The 13,201-nt window shown below is 40.0% G+C and overlaps 1 protein-coding gene across 1 annotated transcript in view; it reads left to right on the top strand.

The window, feature by feature from the left end:
- Nucleotides 1–13,201, top strand: part of lrrc75a (leucine rich repeat containing 75A) — a 69,634-nt gene that overhangs the window by 42,245 nt on the left and 14,188 nt on the right. The window lies entirely within an intron of this gene.

Here is a 13,201-nt window from a genome sequence, read left to right as displayed (position 1 = left end):
GGTAAAGGGAGTATCTAGAACTTTCTTAAATGTCTGGTGAGTCTCACTTGGTTTATATAGGAGTCCAAGTCAAAGGCTAGAATCTTCTGAATCTAAACCTTATGGATATAAGAGCTGTAAGGAATACTCCAACAACTCTTTCCTTTGAACCTCTGGCTGTGTCGCAACGTGTCACTATTTTATTGTTGAATCGTCAACTCAGTTAATTTTTTTTTTTACTTGAATTGTCCCTTCTCAGCTCCTCTCTACACTCCACTTTAATCTTGGTTGTGCTGTCAGTAACTATTTTACCAATAAATACAATCTCTGTAAATTTTATAGAGCCTGCCAATATTCATTTAACACAGAGCTGTGTTAAATGACTGTCGGCAGCTGACGTATCTGATATCCCTGCAGCATCATAATGTGCTTTTTCAGGATCAACATTGTTGTGATGTCATAGCTTTGCAGGAATGTAGGAATATAAAAATTTCTTCTGGAAGAAATAATCGGCATTTCAAGTGTTTTCTTTATTCATTTATACATCATAATAAATATTTTTATCAAGTTAGGTTTGCTGTTAGCCAAATTTAGGTTACTCATGTTGGTTTTCTAGTAATAATTTTTTTAAAGTATTAGCTAACTTCTTGGCTAATGTTAACTGTTAACATCACATTGTTCAGTTGCAATCTTGATCCTCGACCAAAGTTATGATGATGTTGGACCAACACTGGGATATCAGGTCATGTGTCATCAGGCCCGACCACGACCATAAGAGGACAGAGAGAGACAGCAGAGGTTACAATTAAACAATGAAAAGCATACATTAAAAAAGAGAGCTGAGCTTGATAACTGCAGATTTAACTAAGAAGTGCATGTAACCAAGTGTATGACCACATCAGTTATATGCTGACAGATGTACTGTAGGTTGTTTTTTAATTTTATGAATCAGGTCAACAAATTGTTGCCGCCACTGGGAGCTCTTGGCAGATTTGGAACATCACAGCAGCCTCAGCTTCTGGAACTTTCTCTAATTTTGGCATCTTACCACTTTTAGTAAGCTGCACTCTGTAAACCTGATGTTTCAGGCCAGTTTTTGTTCCAAAATTTACTGAAAAAATAAATGTTGAATGGAATTCTGTATTCTTTATGGTTTTCTTTTCCATATTTCAGATAATCAAAGTGATGGATTTCTGAAAGCGTGATCACCTCCAGCCACCCCGAGTGTGATCTAGTTTATGAATGTTCCAGCTGTGCCCTCAGAATCCTTTAGTAGGACAACCAGGATTTGACCTTGAAAAATCTTCTGTGTGCTTGGACAAACAAACTGACTTCTAACACTTTCACATAGTTCAGATGCTGGAAAAGTGTGGGAATAAGTCCCTCCCTCAAGTGACGGACCTCAGGGTATCTCAGGGTCTTGCTCATGAGTCGGGGGAGAGTGACACAAGAGACTGACAGATGAATCGTAGCAGTAATGTGGATGATGTAGCATTTCATTGCAGTAAAAAGAAAGCTGAGTTTCAAGGTCAAGCTATCAATTTCCTACCTTTACCTGTAACCTCAAAGTGTTGGTAGTGACCTACAGGATGAGCCTGCAATTGCAATCTCTTCTCTTCGGCTGTTAGCATAAATGCAAGGTATCACCTCCTCTACCAAGCAGTTTGCACCACAGGAGTGGAGAGACGTAATTCAATATGGGCCATAAGATTGAACCCTTGGTGAGTGTCTTCAGGAGTGAGTGTGTCTATGTGTGTCATTGCCTTCACGGTCAGCTAAAATGATATGTTGCTCTCCTTTTATCTGAGCGAGCCCAAAAGTCACTGTGCCTCCGCTTTAATGCAACCAAGTGATAGCTGAAGATGAAAATTAAAATAAACTTGGTAATCACCCTAAATAATTCCTGACTGGTGGATTGGATTTAATAACACACAGCCAGTCGGCACTTAAGGCTGTCATGAACTCCAGTCGGAGTGATTAGCCAGAGGAGAGGCAGGGTCCATTTACACTGAGGCTCAGGGCAAGGGCAGAGATTGAGTCATCCATTTGTACAGACCACAAAGCTTGCCCCCCTCCCTCCCTCCCTCACAAACACACACAGACACACAATACATCTCCATACTAATTCCATTCTAAGCTCCATTTTCTGTCAGGAACCAAAAAACAGTTCTTGGGTGACAACTAGGAGGATTGTCTCTTAAGACTCATTTGAATTTAAATCTCTAGAGAAGGGGACATTAATATTGGTCCAGGTGGTCAGTTGTAATCTAATCAACACTGGATTGGATTATGGCTCAAAAGAAAAACATCTATTGTGATATCTGATGACATTACAGAATCTAGCCTTGGTGTTGATGTGGATTAAAACATCTGAATGTGAACCTTTTAGGAAGATATATATATATATATATATATATATATATATAGAGCCATCATTTCCGTAGGGATTATTAGGTATGCTGATTCTTATTCTGATTCTGAATTTGAATCCATACAGTTGGTATGAATTGGAAAGTTATAGACACCAAAACTATTTTTGTACACCACTGTAAACATTCTTTTTAATGCAGTGAAGTTTTTTAACATTGGGTAATTGACTCACTTTCAAAGACATTCATTACAAAGACTCAAGCAGTCACTCCAGGAAAGTGCAGTATTTTTCAGCCCTGCTTTGCTGTTCGCTCTTTGGTTTGAGCTGTTTTAAGTTGTTACATCATTTTTTGTTAGCTACATTTTAACGCTTTTAACATAATGCTATCATGCTGTCATAATGCTGTGAAGCAAAGAGGGTCCTGTTATTCTACTTACCCAATATTCCTATAACAATCATCACTAATTGACTTTTGACAAGTGAAGCACACATGTCAACATGTCACAGCCGCAGTTTGACATTTTCCACTTTGTAAAATTGGAGGTTGGAGAAGTCTGCGACGGAACATATGATTTTTCCGTTCACACCGCAGACAGATGTTGAGTCATACAAGTCACAGATTTTTAAATACCATTTGTATTGGGACTGATACGTTCGCTTTACACATGAAAGATCCCTAGTTGGAATCCATGAGGAGACACAAGCTCAACCTCAGTGGGTCATAAAAGCTATTCTCAGGAAGGGAATCTTGTATAAAATCTGTACTAAATCAAACATGCAGACACATCCACTTTGGCGACCCCTTGGAAAGTAAGGCGGCAGCTGAAAGTACCTTTTATTTATGTTGTTTTTAATAAGTTATTCATTCATATTGTGTTCATCAGTTAGAGTTGGGCATTAAAAACAAATTGTTTGGAATTAGCATATTAGAAAGAGATGCTTAGGTTCAAGTATAAAAAGATTGTGGTTCAGATTACTACGCCTTTTAAAGCTGTGTTTTCTTGGTTACCATGGTGATGGCATGTTTTATGTAAAAAAAAACATATGGTCTGCATACTTCCTGTTGGAATAAATTAAAAAAAAAAAAAATAGTGCTGCCGTGGAAAAAAACATAACAAAATGTTGTTCATGAACACAAACAGATGGCTTTTCTGTGAAATTTTGTTCTCAGACCGGGCTGTTAATTCTGATGGTGCTGAAGAACACCTGTGTCTCTGTGTGTGATCCATGCAGCAGCTGTTTCCAGCTGTGTAAAAACCCTGGTCAGCTTGTGCTTTTACTCAGGTGTCCAGTTAAAAGGACAGCTATGCAACTGAAACTCTTTTTAGTGAATTTCCTAAAACTGAATTCTTACATGTTTTAAATTCCTACAGCAATTGGCTGTTAATGAGTTAGGGTGTGGGTGTGGTATGCTTTGCCGGTGTATTGTCTGAATCTTTCAGGTAGAACATGTAATGATAGAGTTCTGAGTATGTAGGTTGTACCCACGAACAACTCTCAGCAAGTCTCAGTAGCATGTGGAAGTGCCATACAACATGCCACAACGGCCTTGGCACCTCCTCCTCATGCTGGTCACCAACTTCACACTCATCCCATTCTTCAACCAACATTTGTTGAAAGTCAGCCAATGTGGTTGTGTTGATTGTTTGGCATTGGCAGAGCTTTGGCAAGCAATCCATATACTCAACTTTGCTGCTGAACCCACAGATGCATCGTGGCATCATTTAGGGACACAACTGTCCTCACTCTTTGTGCAAAGTTTAGAAGTAAGCTAAGCCGAGCTTTAGTATTTTCTTAGTGAAGAGATGGTTAAAACTCTCTACACTTGGAGTATCTTTAAATTATGAATTACACCTTACCCGTGTAACACACTGACACCATGAGAATTACAGATCAGTGAATCTAGACAGATATCTGTCAAACAAACCACATGGACTCCATAATCCTTCCTTCTGTTTTTATTTTTCACACCAATTTTCTGCTGCGACTGTTTCCAGTCAGTTAATTGCTCACCCAGTACAATAGCAGCCATGTTTTCCTTTGTTCCTTTGTCAGACTGTCTCAGAATTTTGCCAAACTTCATTTTCCTATTTATGACCTGCTTCCAATTTTCTCCTCTGTTTTCACTTTATCCTCGTAAGGTTTTTCCAATTTCTTTCTTTTTGGATGGGGCGTGGGACTTATTTTAGTCTTGCCTTACCTTGTGGTTTGGCCATGTGTGTTTCCTGTACTGTCTATCTGGGTATAGCCCATGGTTTGTGACCACTAAAACAGAGGTACAGACTTTTATTCTGCTTCTGTGTCTGCTGTATGGCTAGGCCATTAAACAGCCTCCTGACTCCAGAGGGATGAGTTATACATCAGTTAACTCACTGTGCAGCAGGCAGTGTTCAGCTACAGCTGCCCATGTCTGCACACCTGTCCATGAAGAAAACTTGCCTCCAATTTCAAATCACAAGTCACATAAACACTGCTTTCACATCCACGTGGTGCGACTTTCCTACTAATGCACAAATCTTTGCATTGAGAAAGATTTGTCCTTCTTATTTGCCTAAATTCAGCGCATCGAAAGGAGATAAAAAGAAAAACATAAAGAAAATCTGAAGAACTCCGAGAGCGCTAACCTCCATCAAAAGTCCATAGTGCTCCTCCTGGGAAAGCAAATAAATTTGGCACAACAAAACACTCAGACCGTGACTGCTGCTTGTTACAACTGCCGAACAGGACAGATGTTAAAGGTGATAATAATGCTATATTATCAATATCACCTAAAAAAAAAAAAAGAAAGAAGCAAAAACAATTCATTCCAAACTTTTCAAGCAATCGTGTTTTATCTCTGCAGACAAATGTGAGGTCACCTGACCTTAGATCATCTCCTTGAAGCCAAAATATCCATCCATTGTACCTGCATGATGGATGTGAATAAAACTCGTAGCACTCAACGGCTGTGAGATTCCTGTCCTTTTCCCCTGTGACGTTTTGTAAACACTGGAAAAACAATTGCACGAGGGAACAACATATCTTTTGTCCATCACGCTGACCGTTTCCCTGAATCCTCTGTTACTCTCCATGTTTATTGGGCACATATCTCTGGCTAAATGGAACGTGATTGATTGGTGATTGTCTTTGTGAGCGGGATGCATATGCATGAATTGTACAGAACCACTTTTTATGGGCATCTGAGTTCATGTTGGATAATTCACATAAGCATTGCTTTGTTTTTCTTGCTCTTCATGCGTTGGTTAAGCTGCAGTTTGTGATGTGTTTTCAGACGGTTGATTAAGTTAGCTGTGATGCTCTCTGACGCAGGCAAAACTCTACAACATTGCCTGGAATTTGACCTTGGTTAACATTACGTAAATGTAAAGTATTTTCAAACAGTGGATGATATTCCACATGATCAGGCGCTGATTTAGGAAACGCTTGATTTGCTTTTTGTCTTGATTGTGTTAATTTAACTTATGGGAAGCTCGAAACTGTGATTAGAATCAAAATTCAATGGATTGTGCAGTCCTGAGCTATAGATACTAAAGCTGTGCTTTGATCAGGCTGTAAACATGCTTTTTAATGTCTGTTTACACACAGCAAAATCTCCAGTGTTAAATTAACACTGGAGAGTGTCTATATGGGTCCACACCTCTGAGTGTTAAATACAACACTGTTGAGTGTTAAATTAACACTTTTGACAGTGTTATATGTTTAAAAGTAACCTAGTCAATTTTGAAGATTAACAATGGCTAACACTGAGCAGTGCTGATTTTCTAACACTGGAAAATAACTCAAAATGTTAGAAATATTCCAGTGTTAGAAAATCAGCACTGCTCAGTGTTAGCCATTGTTAATCTTCAAAATTGACTAGGTTACTTTTAAACATATAACACTGTCAAAAGTGTTAATTTAACACTCAACAGTGTTGTATTTAACACTCAGAGGTGTGGACCCATATAGACACCCATATAGATTTTGCTGTGCAGATGACATTTTTAATCATTTCTGAAGCAATTTTAAAATTTTCAGAATACTTGATATAATCTCCACCTAATGTTAAACACATAGGAGCAGCCAACATCATGACTCAGAAGTGACTAACTCTTTCACACGTCTAACCTGTAAAGCCGAGCGTTTTTCATACGTAAAGGAAACTTTGAAAAGCTGGTGAGCCTCCAAGAAAACTACTTCTTCCTCTTGGATTGAAAAGTAGTTTTTTCTTTCAGATGAAATATCATAAAAGTTATTAGACTCCTAGATTGGTGTCAGTGTTTGTATCTGACCCTGTATTTACTTGACATCGGATCGGTACCAAACTTGCTGTATTGCACAGCACTCCTTGCAGCTCTGTTTATCCGAGCTGATTAGAATTTTCTGTGAGATGACAGTAGTTAAAGACACTTCAGCAGTCATTGCTGCTATACAGAATGACTGCATATAAAATGTAAATCACGGCTGGCACTTTTTTTATTGTCTATTCATCGAGAATAGTTGTGAAGGCCTACTGTTAGCGGTCTGGCTGCTTAACAACAGCTCCTTTCAGTGTCCTCAGTAAGTCCTCTCAGTGGTCTGAAACGAGGCAGCTGCACAGCTGAATGTGCGGAGCAGCCAGCAGACATCCTCTCTGCTTTACTCTGAGGTTTGAACCCCCGCAGAGAAAACTGTGAGGTAAACAGTGTGACAGCGTATATTCTCGGGGTCTGCTTACTTTTTTAGCCACATTAGAACAAGACATCATGCCTCAAAAAGAGGCATCTTCACATGCCTGTCAGCTGTGTTTGGTTGAAGTTGTGCTCTGGGTGGGAAGAATCAGCCAGGAGACAGAAAAGAAAAACTCAACAGCTCGCACTCGCCACGAATATCATCACTAAACATTAAGAGCTTTAGGCCAGATTACTAACACAGCTACTTCATTCTGTCAATGAAATCTTGTTTGTTTGCTTTTTAAGTTTGGCCTTCATAAATTCATAAATTATGGGTAAATTAACCTCTTTCGATAAAATAAAATAAGTGGAACAGAAAATAAACACAGACCTCTGGTGTCAAATTTAAATGCCATACACGAAAGCTGTGTCCACACTAGCCCGGATACATTTGAAAACGGTGTTTTTGTCTGAAAACGCTCCACGTCCACACTATCATTTTCAGTCATTTTCACGACCGTTTCATGTGCGTCCACATTGAAACGGCCAAAAATGCTTATGTTCTAATACTGTGCATGCATAAAACACAAGCCGATTCGACCTGCCTCATTTCTGTCTGCCGTTTTGTCTTTCCGGCTCTTTGAAACGTCGCGGCAAAATGTTGAGGAAAAGCTTTTTAAATGTTTTTTAAATGGACTAACAATGAGGTGGAGTTGTTGCTGTGAGTAACACAAAAGTACAAAGTTGCAAAAGCGGAAGAGAATTGTACAAACTAATATTAATCTTTAATAGGGCTGTCAAAATTGAGTAGTATCATTGAGAGCAGTATTGTCATGATATCTGTTGGTTATTTGGAAAAGAAAAACGTCGTCATAAAGCTATTAGTCATATTGTTGTGATTCATTTACAGGTTGCTTTGCTAGACTCTGATGGACATTGTAGATAGTTTTTTTTAAACCGATGGTCCTCCGCTGATTTCAGCTCCTGAAAATGTGCATGCATAAGAAGAGCCTTGGAGTAGATATGCCATAAGAATGACATAAAATACTGTTAGATCTAAAAATGTTGTTTTAATTATTAATCAGCATCAGAATCAGCGTACTTTACTAATCCCTAAGGAAATTATGTAGGTTACAGTTGCTCCAGTATAAATAACAGGTAACAGAAACAGACTAGACTATTTAATAATACAATATGTTACAGATTTAAGAAATTTAAGAAATAGAACAATATATACAAATCACTCAATAATAAATATCAAGAATGTTGGCAGGAATAATACAGAGTAGAAAGAGCATGAGCAAAAAGGGTGTAACTATTGCAGTGTTTACAGTGTATTCGATGGAGGAGTTGTACAGGGAGATGGCAACGGGCAGTAATGATTTCCTGTGTCATTCAGTGGTGCTTTTTGGTGATCTCAGTCTCTCACTGAACGTGCTCCTGTGGCTAGCCAGCATGTCATGGAGTGGGTGGGAGGTGTTATCCATCATTGTCTTTATCTTGGACAACATTCGACACCACATTAAGGGAATCCAGCTCCATCCATCCAGGACTAATAAAGGTTATCTTATCTTATCTTATCCTTACAACATTACTGGCCTTACGGATCAGTTTATTGAGTCTGTTGGCGTCTGCGACCCTCAGCCTGCTCCCCCAGCATGCAACAGCATAGAGGATAGCAGAACATGGACCACACTGGCTGCTCTTCGTCCTTTAGCTTACCTGCTAATCTGAAATGGTGTTATCTGGGGAGCTCTGTAGGATGCCGATAATTGTGCAATTTAACATGAGTAATTTATGCTGGGCATTTGTGCCATATGTCCATACCATGCAGCCTTCATTTTTAAAGTAATTTAAATAAACCAGGGTTCACAAAGTACTGCACATATACAAATAGCATAACTTATTTTTGCTGTATTACATTTTTATTGTGTTGTATTTTTTTCTTTTTATCAAACTGATTAAACTTAAAATACAAATGTATGGAGTGGGTCAGAATCTGTAATCACAGCTGTACGAAAGCATAAAAACAACAGTTACAGGACGTGTTAAAATATTGGTACTATATCCATATTTCATTTCATATACCTCCACACCACAACACCTAGAGCTCATAATCAAAAATTTAAAATAACAATGTACTGTCATGACTTAGTGGAGTTGTGGTGTTAAGTTTCTGACCTGCAGCCTTGACTGGATCCAGGCAGGCTGCAAACACTATGCAACTATATATGAAAGGGATTGTTTGAGCACCTCATTTTTGGCAACGTACTCTTATTAGCTGAAGAAATTGCAATCACAGTGTTTCTCAGAAAGACACAAATTCTACCAATACAAATTGCACACTTTCAGAATGTGTTAGTTAGACTTAGAGGATTAAAGTCACTGCTAGTAAAACTAGCATCTGGATACTTACTGCACTGCAGTCATATGGACTGTGTGGATCCCACAGTGATTTAGAAGCAGCTAGTCATAAAATTTTACCTGGCAAGACACTGACTAGTTACAGTAACCAGCGTGTAAACAACTTCCTGTATGCCAACCAACTGAACGTAGACCTGAGTTTCTTTCTGTCTTGTCTCCCTTGTGTCCTTTGTTGTGTTTTTTCCAAATGGCTCGTTTGTTTTTCATGATGTTGGAAGGGAAATAATGAGGTCTTGCAGAGGTTTTGCTTGACCACAGCACTCTTTGCCATGGAAACACACACTAACCTGCCTGCACACACACACGCGCACACACACACACAACCTCAGACAGTGGCACGCCCTGTACCTTGTCTTGCCATCTATTTTTCCTCAGTCTTCTCCTTTCTGTCCGTCTGTCTCTGTACCGGTCTCTCTGCCAGCCATGTGTCTGCTGCCTGCTGACTGGCTGGGTGTCGCTGCCCTGCCAACAGATTTATAGGCTGCCTCCCACCTGAGCTCTGACAGCCAGCCCAGAGAGAAGCTGAGTGTTGACTCAGGTTGTCTGTGCCTCGCCCTGGTCTTTCTTGACTCTATATTTCCTTCGTCTGCTTCACATCACCAGGAGGCAAAACCAGGCAGAGAGGGTGTTACCATTGCATATATTTAGATTTCTGTATGTCAGGGGAGATGTAAAAAATTAAGAAAGCTTCATTCATTGTTCAGCCAATCTGAACAATGAGTGGCAAACATGTGACATTCTGATATTTGAAGGTACACTCAGCAAGAGCAGATGATAAAGACACGAATGGCCAACGTGACTTGACAGAATCACCTGTCAGACAGAGAAGAGGCAATTATTGGAAAATATCCGTTCTTGTTTCTAACCCATTTTCCCACCTGTAGGAAGTCATCGATTTGCCAGCTTGTATCCTTTCACGCTCCATCGATGTTGCTTTTGTTTAAAGCATTATATAGATGAGCTGGTGATGAAGACTGTGACTGTAGAGGAAGGTTAACAGAGTCTTACAAAGGCTTAAATAAGCCTTAAGTCTTAAATAAGGTCTAGTATGAATTCCTGAGGGAAATGTGTGTGTCTTTAGCTGCTAATGTGGCACTATGCTAAGCAGCAAGTTGCTAGCATTCCTCCAAACGAACGGCCATACTACGCTTTTGCGTGTTTTCCCTTTCTTTAGTCAAGTTTTCAAAGTTACAAATGGCAGAAGTCCCTTCTGTCTCACTCTGAGACTCCTACAAAAGTATTCATGAAGTGCCTGAAAAACCTTGTTACCAGTTGAGATACGGGGTTCCAGTTTCCCACAATAGTACCTGCGCAACAGTCAATTGAAATAGTCTCTATCCCTCTAGTGAGGATGGGTTTATGCAATAAAGATCAAAAAATAAAGATGCAGCATGTGTTATTGGTAGTAACTGTTCCTTCTGTTATTCTTTATAAATAAGTTTTTGTGAAAATGGGGCCTTAAAAATCACAGTGTCTTATAAATATGCTTGTAAATGAGCAGAATAAGGGAGGCAAAGAGTGAGCACTGTATTGCGGGTTTTTTTGTATTTTTTAAACATAGTTTAAATCTCCTCCTCCTCCTCCTCCTCCTCCTCCTCCTCCTCCTCCTCCTCCTCCTCTTTCCTCGCCTCTTCCCAGCACGGGGTCCGCTGCGTGACTCTGTCTTCTCCATTTGGATCAGCCTTGAGTGTCCTCTGGGGTGAGATCCACTGCGTGCATATCTTCGGTGATTGCATCCATCCACCGGTTCTTCGGTCTTCCTCGCGGTCAGAGGGCTGTTCTTGACACCGAATCCTCCTCGCTGCGCATGACGTGCCAAAATATAGGCGCATTTCCCTCATCTTCTTTTCAATCGTGGCATCTTCGTTTGTCACACGATCCAGGCGGGTTAAGCGCTCCATCCACCTGAGCATCTTTGTCTCGTTGAGGATCTGCTCGTGTTTCTTGGTGGCTGGCCAGCATTCCGTTGCATATAGGGCCACCGGCCGTATGACTGTCATGTAGATCTTGGGGGCGACCGTGGCTCAGGGGGTTGGGAATCGCATCTGTAACCGGAAGGTCGCCGGTTCGATCCCTGGGCTCTCTGTCCTGGTCGTTGTGTCCTTGGGCAAGACACTTTACCCTACTTGCCTACTGGTGTTGGCCAGAGGGGCCGATGGCGCGATATGGCAGCCTCGCTTCTGTCAGTCTGCCCCAGGGCAGCTGTGGCTACAACTGTAGCTTGCCTCCACCAGTGTGTGAATGTGAGAGTGAATGAATAGTGGCATTGTAAAGCGCTTTGGGTGCCTTGAAAAGCGCTATATAAATCCAATCCATTTAAGTTTAAATAGTTTAAACCTCCTCTCTCAGAAAAAGTCCTTGCTGGGTTTCTTGGTTGCATTTGCATAAGCAGATGTGGTGAGCGAGGGGTGGATCTGTCTGTGAACAGCACGCTCACTGGTTGACAACTTCTTAATCACAAGTCAAAGGATATTTTACACTTCTGACACTTAAAATGACCCAAATTTACAAAAATTGACTACATATGTTTTTTGTTTTTGTTTTTTTTAAATCGTGACCTGCAATGAGTGACTGAGCCATAAACTGATTTATGGAACGGACTATAGAAGATCAAGATGACCATTAAGTATGCAGACGTAAAGCCTTTCCACATTAGCTTCACTTTTCAAGTCTATTTTTTATGCCGTCTTTTCTCATATTTAGTGAGTCAAGTTTGAAATGTTTAACTTCAGGTGAACTCACTTAGAAAAGCTAAGGTAGCTAAAGCCTTAAGTGTGTTTATACAGTATAAGAACTTTTGAGTTGTATTCATTCTTCAGGGATGACCACAGCTTTGGCTTACTTTTTGGCCTTGCTCTGTTATCTGTCCAGATACATATGAATGTCTACAGCTAGATCTTTTATGGGCCAACTTTTATGGGCGCTGACTCAGGGTAAGTCTTTTTGTACCAGCTCAGGTCTACACTTTATAGACCAGATATCAGGTGTGTTGTGACATTTAGGAATCACATCTGATGGCTAAAGGACCAAATGGGTGAGATGCACACACAAAAAAAAGGAATCACATCTGGCCTGAGTCAGCTTTTCTTAATGCAGCCATTCACACAACCACGTAATTTTGCTGGGTGAATTTGCAGCCCTTTTTTTTTCTTTTTTCAGACCACTGCAAGCACACTGTAACAAGTGTGTTCCTAGCTCAAAACACACACAGTTACTGAATATACAGTGATATGAAAATAGTAAAATAATCCTGTTTAACCTCAGACACACAGCTAGGTGCGGCTCCGGGTCAGTCGCCATCAAGAGCTCAAACTGTCCCACTAACATCCTGACATATGTATGAAAGTAGTTGTGATACAGCTTCAACTCCTGGATCAAACCATCAAATTCTCATTAGATACGGATGCATTTGTTATGGTCTTGGCCTAAAATTGAACAATAGTGGAGGAAGATTCGTGGTTATATTGTTAATGTCATAAAAATGCTATTTCAGCTGTGCTTCTCAAATCTGCTTTTCTAAAATTTGAGCCGCTGGACAATGACTGCTATTATAGTTGGACAGCAAATCATCCTAAGGAACAAGATACAAGACTGAGTGAATCAGGTAAAGTAACAGCTTAATAAAGGCCTTAATATCCACACTAATGTAATGACCAGGTGGAGTTACCCCTAAACCCTTTTGTCTCATTTTCCTTTAATTGTAAGAAGTAGGTAATTGCAAATTTGGATTATTAAAAAACTTTAGTGCATGTATGCTGGATTGCTTTGGGTATGAAAAAAAATGCTTTAAAAATGT

This window comes from Simochromis diagramma, unplaced genomic scaffold (genome assembly GCF_900408965.1).
Source record: "Simochromis diagramma unplaced genomic scaffold, fSimDia1.1 OVJJ01000348.1, whole genome shotgun sequence".
NCBI classification, from domain to species: Eukaryota; Metazoa; Chordata; class Actinopteri; order Cichliformes; family Cichlidae; genus Simochromis; species Simochromis diagramma.
Note: the sequence above shows the minus strand (reverse complement) of the source record. Positions and strands in the feature narration are given on the sequence as shown.